The following is a 6,132-nucleotide window of genomic DNA, read 5'->3' on the forward strand; positions in this document are numbered from 1 at the left end:
ATCTCTTGACCTCGTGATCCACCCGCCTCGGCCTCCCAAAGTGCTGGGATTACAGGCGTGAGCCACCGCACCCGGCCATCTACAAATAATTTTTAAAAAATTAGTCAGGTATGGTAGTACGCACCTGTAGTCCTGGCTATTCAGGAGACTGAGGCAGGAGGATCACTGGAGCCCAGGAATTCAAGGTTAAAGTGAGCTACAATCACACCACTGCCCTCTAGCCTGGGTGACAGAGTGAGACCCTGTCTAAAAAATAAAAAAAAACAAACAAAAACCTATTATTGGTAGTAATAGCAAATTTTTGAGGTAGTAGTAACATCCGCAGTTGAGCCACAAAATCCAAGCTCTGAATCTGTCAAGCTGAGGGCCAGCCCTCAAGCCACAGTGACTTCATTCATGCCAGTCAGGCAGCAGGCATCCTTTTTAAACTTCTTTGTTGAGTCTTTAGCTAAATACTTTAGTAAGTGTTTGTTTGTTTGTGATGCAGTCTTGCTCTGTCACCCAGGCTGGAGTGCAGTGGAGTGATCTCAGCTCACTGCAACCGCTGCCTCCCAGCCTCCTGAGCCTCCTGAGTAGCTGAGATTACAGGCTTAGGATATCATGCCCAGCTAATTTTTGTATTTTTAGTAGAGTCAGGGTTTCACCCTATTGGCCAGGCTGGTCTCAAACTCCTGAGCTCAAGCTATCTGCCTGCCTCAGCTTCCCAAAGTGCTGGAATTACAGGCATGAGCCACGGCATCCTACAGTCTAAGTTCTTGATTTATAAAAAATGAAGGCATACATATTAGTTCTCACAAATTTCATAGTCTTTTTTTCTAGATACAAAGATGGATGGATGGATGGGTGGGCAGATAAAAGATAGATGATAGATAGATAGATGATAGATGATTAGATAGACGATAGATAGATAGATAGATAGATAGATAGATAGATAGATAGATGGATAGATAGATAAAGTGTCATTGATCTCCTCATGCGGGACACCAGTTGTGGGGCTGGTCACATCAGGGTCACCACCTGAGATGCTGATCACCACCTGCAGAGGTCTGTCCTGCAGACCCTGATTCAGCAATGGATGAATGAAATACACTCACACACAGAATGCAGCGTTAAAAGTCAGGCTAGGGGGTCGGTTAGCTGCAATCACCCTCTGAAAGCAGCTAGCCTGACTCTTACACTGCATTCTGTGTGTGAGAAGTTTACATGAGTAAACAGAGTAGAGACAAAGGCATGTGAGGTAAACAGACTTAACTGGGGAAGCTTTTATTATCCTTAATCTTCATCCTATGACTTAATGTTCTAACATAAGAACTGGCTGCCTTCAGCCCAATCCATAAGTTAATATAAACCTTTCAGCCTTCCAAAACGTTTGAGACTATAATCTTATAACTTTCCTAATATTTCCCTTAATATTTTGCCAGCCACCCTGAGTGAATCCCAACATGGATGGATGGATAGATAGATAGATAGATAGATAGATAGATAGATAGATAGATAATCAATAGTGGAAAGTTTAAAATATTATAATTTGAATATTTTTAGTTTACCATGCCAAATTTTACTATCAATTCCTCCAACAAATATTTATTGAATGCGTATTACATGCCAGACATTTTGCTAAGTGCAGGGAATTTGATAGTGAGCAAAGCCAGGCATGCCCTCTGCACTCATGAACCTCGAACACAGAACATCACAATGTAATTTGCAGGGCTATAATACACCCAGGCAGTGACCTGTACGATGCATTCCTTTTTCAATGTTTAAATCCTTTAAGTTCCTCCAAGAACCAGCATCAAATGATTGCTAGCCCTAATCTTCCTGGGTACAAATCACTCCAAGAGTAAATTTCCCATGGTTTGGAGATCACGTATTCACGTCTTGCTGGGTGTCATTCATCACTGCCCTGTCGTGGGAAATTTATAAAAGAATATTCTGGGTCACAGACTCTTTGTGTCAACAATCACTTATAAGGCCATTCAGGCTACCCTCACTCTCCATAAGGGAATGCTCCCATTATATCCGAAAGTGTTCTTTCAGCTTCAGAGAAACACGTGTACCTGCGAAAAAAAAAAACATCATTGCTCTCAGAAAGTAGCTTTTCCCTGATGGCATCATGCTAATTACTTGGAATGACTTTCCCTTAGTGAACATATTGTCATAAAATGATAAATTTCCTGAAGCTAACATTTATCATTTCCAGACCCTGGTCACGGACCTCACCAGGCTTCTTCAGTCAACTCTACTAAACAAATAAAATTAGATTCATGACATCTGAAAAGGCAGCATGGGCCAGGTGCGGTGGCTCACGCCTGTAATCCCAGCACTTTGGGAGATGGGCGGATCACAAGGTTAGGAGTTCGAGACCAGCCTGACCAACATGGTGAAACCCCGTCTCTAATAAAAATACAAAAAAAATTAGCCGGGTGTGGTGGCGAGTACCTGTAATCCCAGCTACTTGGGAGGCTGAGGCAGGAGAATTGTTTGAACCCAGGAGGTGGAGGTTGCAGTGAGCAGAGATCGTACGACTGCACTCCAGCCTGGGCAACAGACTAAGACCCTGTCTCAAAAAAAAAGAAAAGAAACGGCAGCATGATTACAGTCATCACTTAGAAGACAACGGGGCAAAAGATACTCAAAAAATTAAAAAACAATAATAAAAACAATGAAATCCATAAGTCAAGCCTCCAGCAAATCCAAAAGATTTAAAATGAGACATGTAAGGTATATGTGCAATATATATATTTATATATATACATAAATTGTAAACTAAATTGAAACAAAAAACATTTAGAAATTCTTTTTTCTTTTTTTTTTTTTCTTTTTTTTTCCTAATACAGATTTTGGTACTAGCATTTAGAAAATTTTAACTCTGGTTTCAGTTTAAATCAAGAGACAGAGGTGTTGGGAAAAAAAAAATGATCACATTAAAGCAATTGGTGAATATTTGCTAGGATTACAAAATTCCAAAATGAGCACAAAGCCCTGATTCAGGGTCTAATTTCTCCTGATGGCTGCACTAGACCATCACTAAATTCTCCTTTGTCAAAACCTCTAGTGAAGAGTCTTAAGTAAGACAATGTAGGGGCGAAATATAGCAAACAATTTAGTACTGAATGATTTCACTTTAAAAGAAATCTCCATGTGCACTTTAAAAAAGATAGTCTTTATCCCCTCAGCATAAATATGTGTTCTATAAACCTGCAGTTTGTGTTATTAGAAAGCACTGAGTTTTTATCAAATCATTTGAATTTTTTATCCATTTACTCACAATCTTGGTAAGGTAGATAATTATTAGGCCAAACATAAAGATAAATGGACCTTCCCAAGTACAAGAAGCTATTAACTTTTTGCATTTGATCCTGGGTTCTCATTTTAACATGCAATGTAGACATCTAAACACCAGAGGACAGTGTGTGAATGAAAACAAAGTTCAATTGCTATTCATCTAACTCAATTCATTTACTTACTACATCAAAGTAAAAATCTTAATTTTAAGTGCTTTCCCCCCAAAGACATTTTATGTCATTTCATGCTTCAGAAATTAAAAGTAGAGGTTGATAGAAATGTGAATCATGAGACCAACTAATCAAGTTAATTTGAATCATAATGGAAATTAAAAAGATTAATTTCATAAGCAATCATTAATAATAGAAGCTCTCATGTACGAATAATCAAAGCTTTAAGTATTATATGGTAATTAATTCATTACTATGGGTTACATATTTTAAAATAGCTCATCTTCCTTGCTTTGATGTGCTTTTTAATAGCAATCCTTAGGGAAGAAAAGCTAAAAGGTTTCTTTATAAAAGTTTTCTGTATATGTTTTTTAATGGGCAAGCAAGAAAGTCGAATTAAATTCTACAATAAATAGGCTTGCTCATTTGGGAACTGGCCTTCTTCAACCATGGGAGAAGTCAATTGTCACCCCTTGGTGAAAGAGTAGAAAATTGTGCCATTGACAAAGCGATGGCCTAAGGTGGAAAATTAATTATATTATTTTGTTGTCCAACATTGAAACTAGTATTTTGTATATGTTTAATTTCATTTCTAAAGGCATTTGATTTGGGGCTTGATTTGGAAAGCGGTCTTGTATGCTCTCACCATTTCCCGCAGCACACATTCAAACATTAGCTGAATAGTTACACTTCTCATTTGCAATGCCCCTGTACTTTTCCCACATTCAAATTTATATGCAAAATACTTGTTATTATGAGTCATCTACGCAAAAATCAAGGCACAAATGGACTTAGAATGTGCTTTTAAATATCACCTCTTCTTGTCTTAAGGAACCTGTTAGTATTATCTTTAAAGAACTATGAAAACTGTTAGTATATTGTTTCTTATGATAATGCAATCTCTAGAATACAATGGATTCCTGTCATATTAAAACATATCTTCTGTACAAATCTTCTTATATAGGGAGAGATCTGACCTTGTTCTCTACCTCCCCTTCTTCCATTTTTCTCAGTTTTTTTTTTTTTTTTGAGACGGAGTTTCACTCTTGTTACCCAGGCTGGAGTGCCATGGCACCATCTCGGCTCACCGCAGCCTCCGCCTCCTGGGTTCAGGCAATTCTCCTGCCTCAACCTCCTGAGTAGCTGGGATTACAGGCACGCGCCACCATGCCCAGCTAATTTTTTGTATTTTTAGTAGAGACGGGGTTTCACCATGTTGACCAGGGTGGTCTCGATCTCTTGACCTTGTGATCCACCCGCCTCTGCCTCCCAAAGTGCTGGGATTACAGGCTTGAGCCACTGCGCCCGGCTTTCTCAGTTTTCTAGGTGATCTGGATTTGCCCTGGCTTTGATAATACTTTGACTATAATATTTGACTTCCACAATTCTAACTTTACTCATTCCTCCCGCCTATAGCCTACAAGTACTGGTGTCCCCCACCACCACCCTTTTTTTTTTTTTTTTTTGAGATGGAGTCTTGCTCTGTTGCCCAGGCTGGAGTGCCATGGTGCGATATTGGCTCATCACAACCTCCACCTCCCAGGTTCAAGTGATTCTCTTGCCTCAGCCTCCCATGTAGCTGGGATTACAGGCATACACTGCCATGCCCAGCTAATTTTGTATTTTTAGTAGAGACAGGGTTTCTTCATGTTGGTCAGGGTGGTCTCAAACTCCTGACCTCAGGTGATCAGCCCACTTTGGCCTCCCAAAGCACTGGGATTACAGGCATTAGCCACCACACCCAGTCTGGTATCCCCCACATTCTAGCCACTCTTTCTAGAACTGGAGATACTATATGGCAAATAAGACTAGATCTGGAGAAAGAGGTCTACAAAGAGGCTTGCAAAGACTCTATGCTTCTCTAAGAATCTAAAAGAAGGCTATTACAACTGACCCACTGAAGTCAGTAAAGGAGAAAGTGACAGATACTGTAAGATACCACAGGGTCTTGGCAGACCGAGTGAGGGGCTTAGAATTTACTCTGTAATAGAAAGCCACTGGAGTTTTTCAAGCAGGGAAATGGTTTGATCTGATCCCCTTTCAAAGTATCCCTCTGCCAAGGAGGCAAGTGGAAAGGCAATGGCAGCGATAAAATGGTGGTTGCACTAGAATTGTAGCAGTGGAAATGATGGGAAGCAGGTAGACTGAGCGCATATTTGAGTTGGAGTGACAGGACTTCTTGATGGATTGGCCATAGCGTGTGAAGAACAGAGCAGAGTCAGCGATGGCTCCTGGGTTTTCAGCTGAGAAATCCGGTGACGGAGAAGTCTGCAGGAGAAGCAGGTTTGCTTGGGGTGAGGAGTTGTTTTGGCCATGATAAACTTGAGGTGATTATTAAATATCCAAGTGGAAAAGTTAAGTTGACAGCTGGATGTAGAAATATGAAGCTAAGGCCGGGCACAGTGGCTCACGCCTGTAATACTAGCACTTTGGGAGGCCGAGGTGGGCAGATGGCCTGAGGTCAGGAGTTCAAGACCAGCCTGACCAACATGGAGAAACCCCATTTCTACTAAAAATATAAAATTAGCCAGGCACGGTGGCACATGCCTGTAAACCCAGCTACTCGGAAGGCTGAGGCAGGAGAATCACTTGAACCCGGGAGGCTGAAGTTGCAATGAGCCAAGATTGTGCCATTACACTCCAGTCTGGGCAACAAGAGTGAGACTGTCTCAAAAAA

The sequence above is a fragment of the Cebus imitator genome, unplaced genomic scaffold (assembly GCF_001604975.1).
Source record: "Cebus imitator isolate Cc_AM_T3 unplaced genomic scaffold, Cebus_imitator-1.0 Scaffold268, whole genome shotgun sequence".
NCBI lineage: Eukaryota > Metazoa > Chordata > Mammalia > Primates > Cebidae > Cebus > Cebus imitator.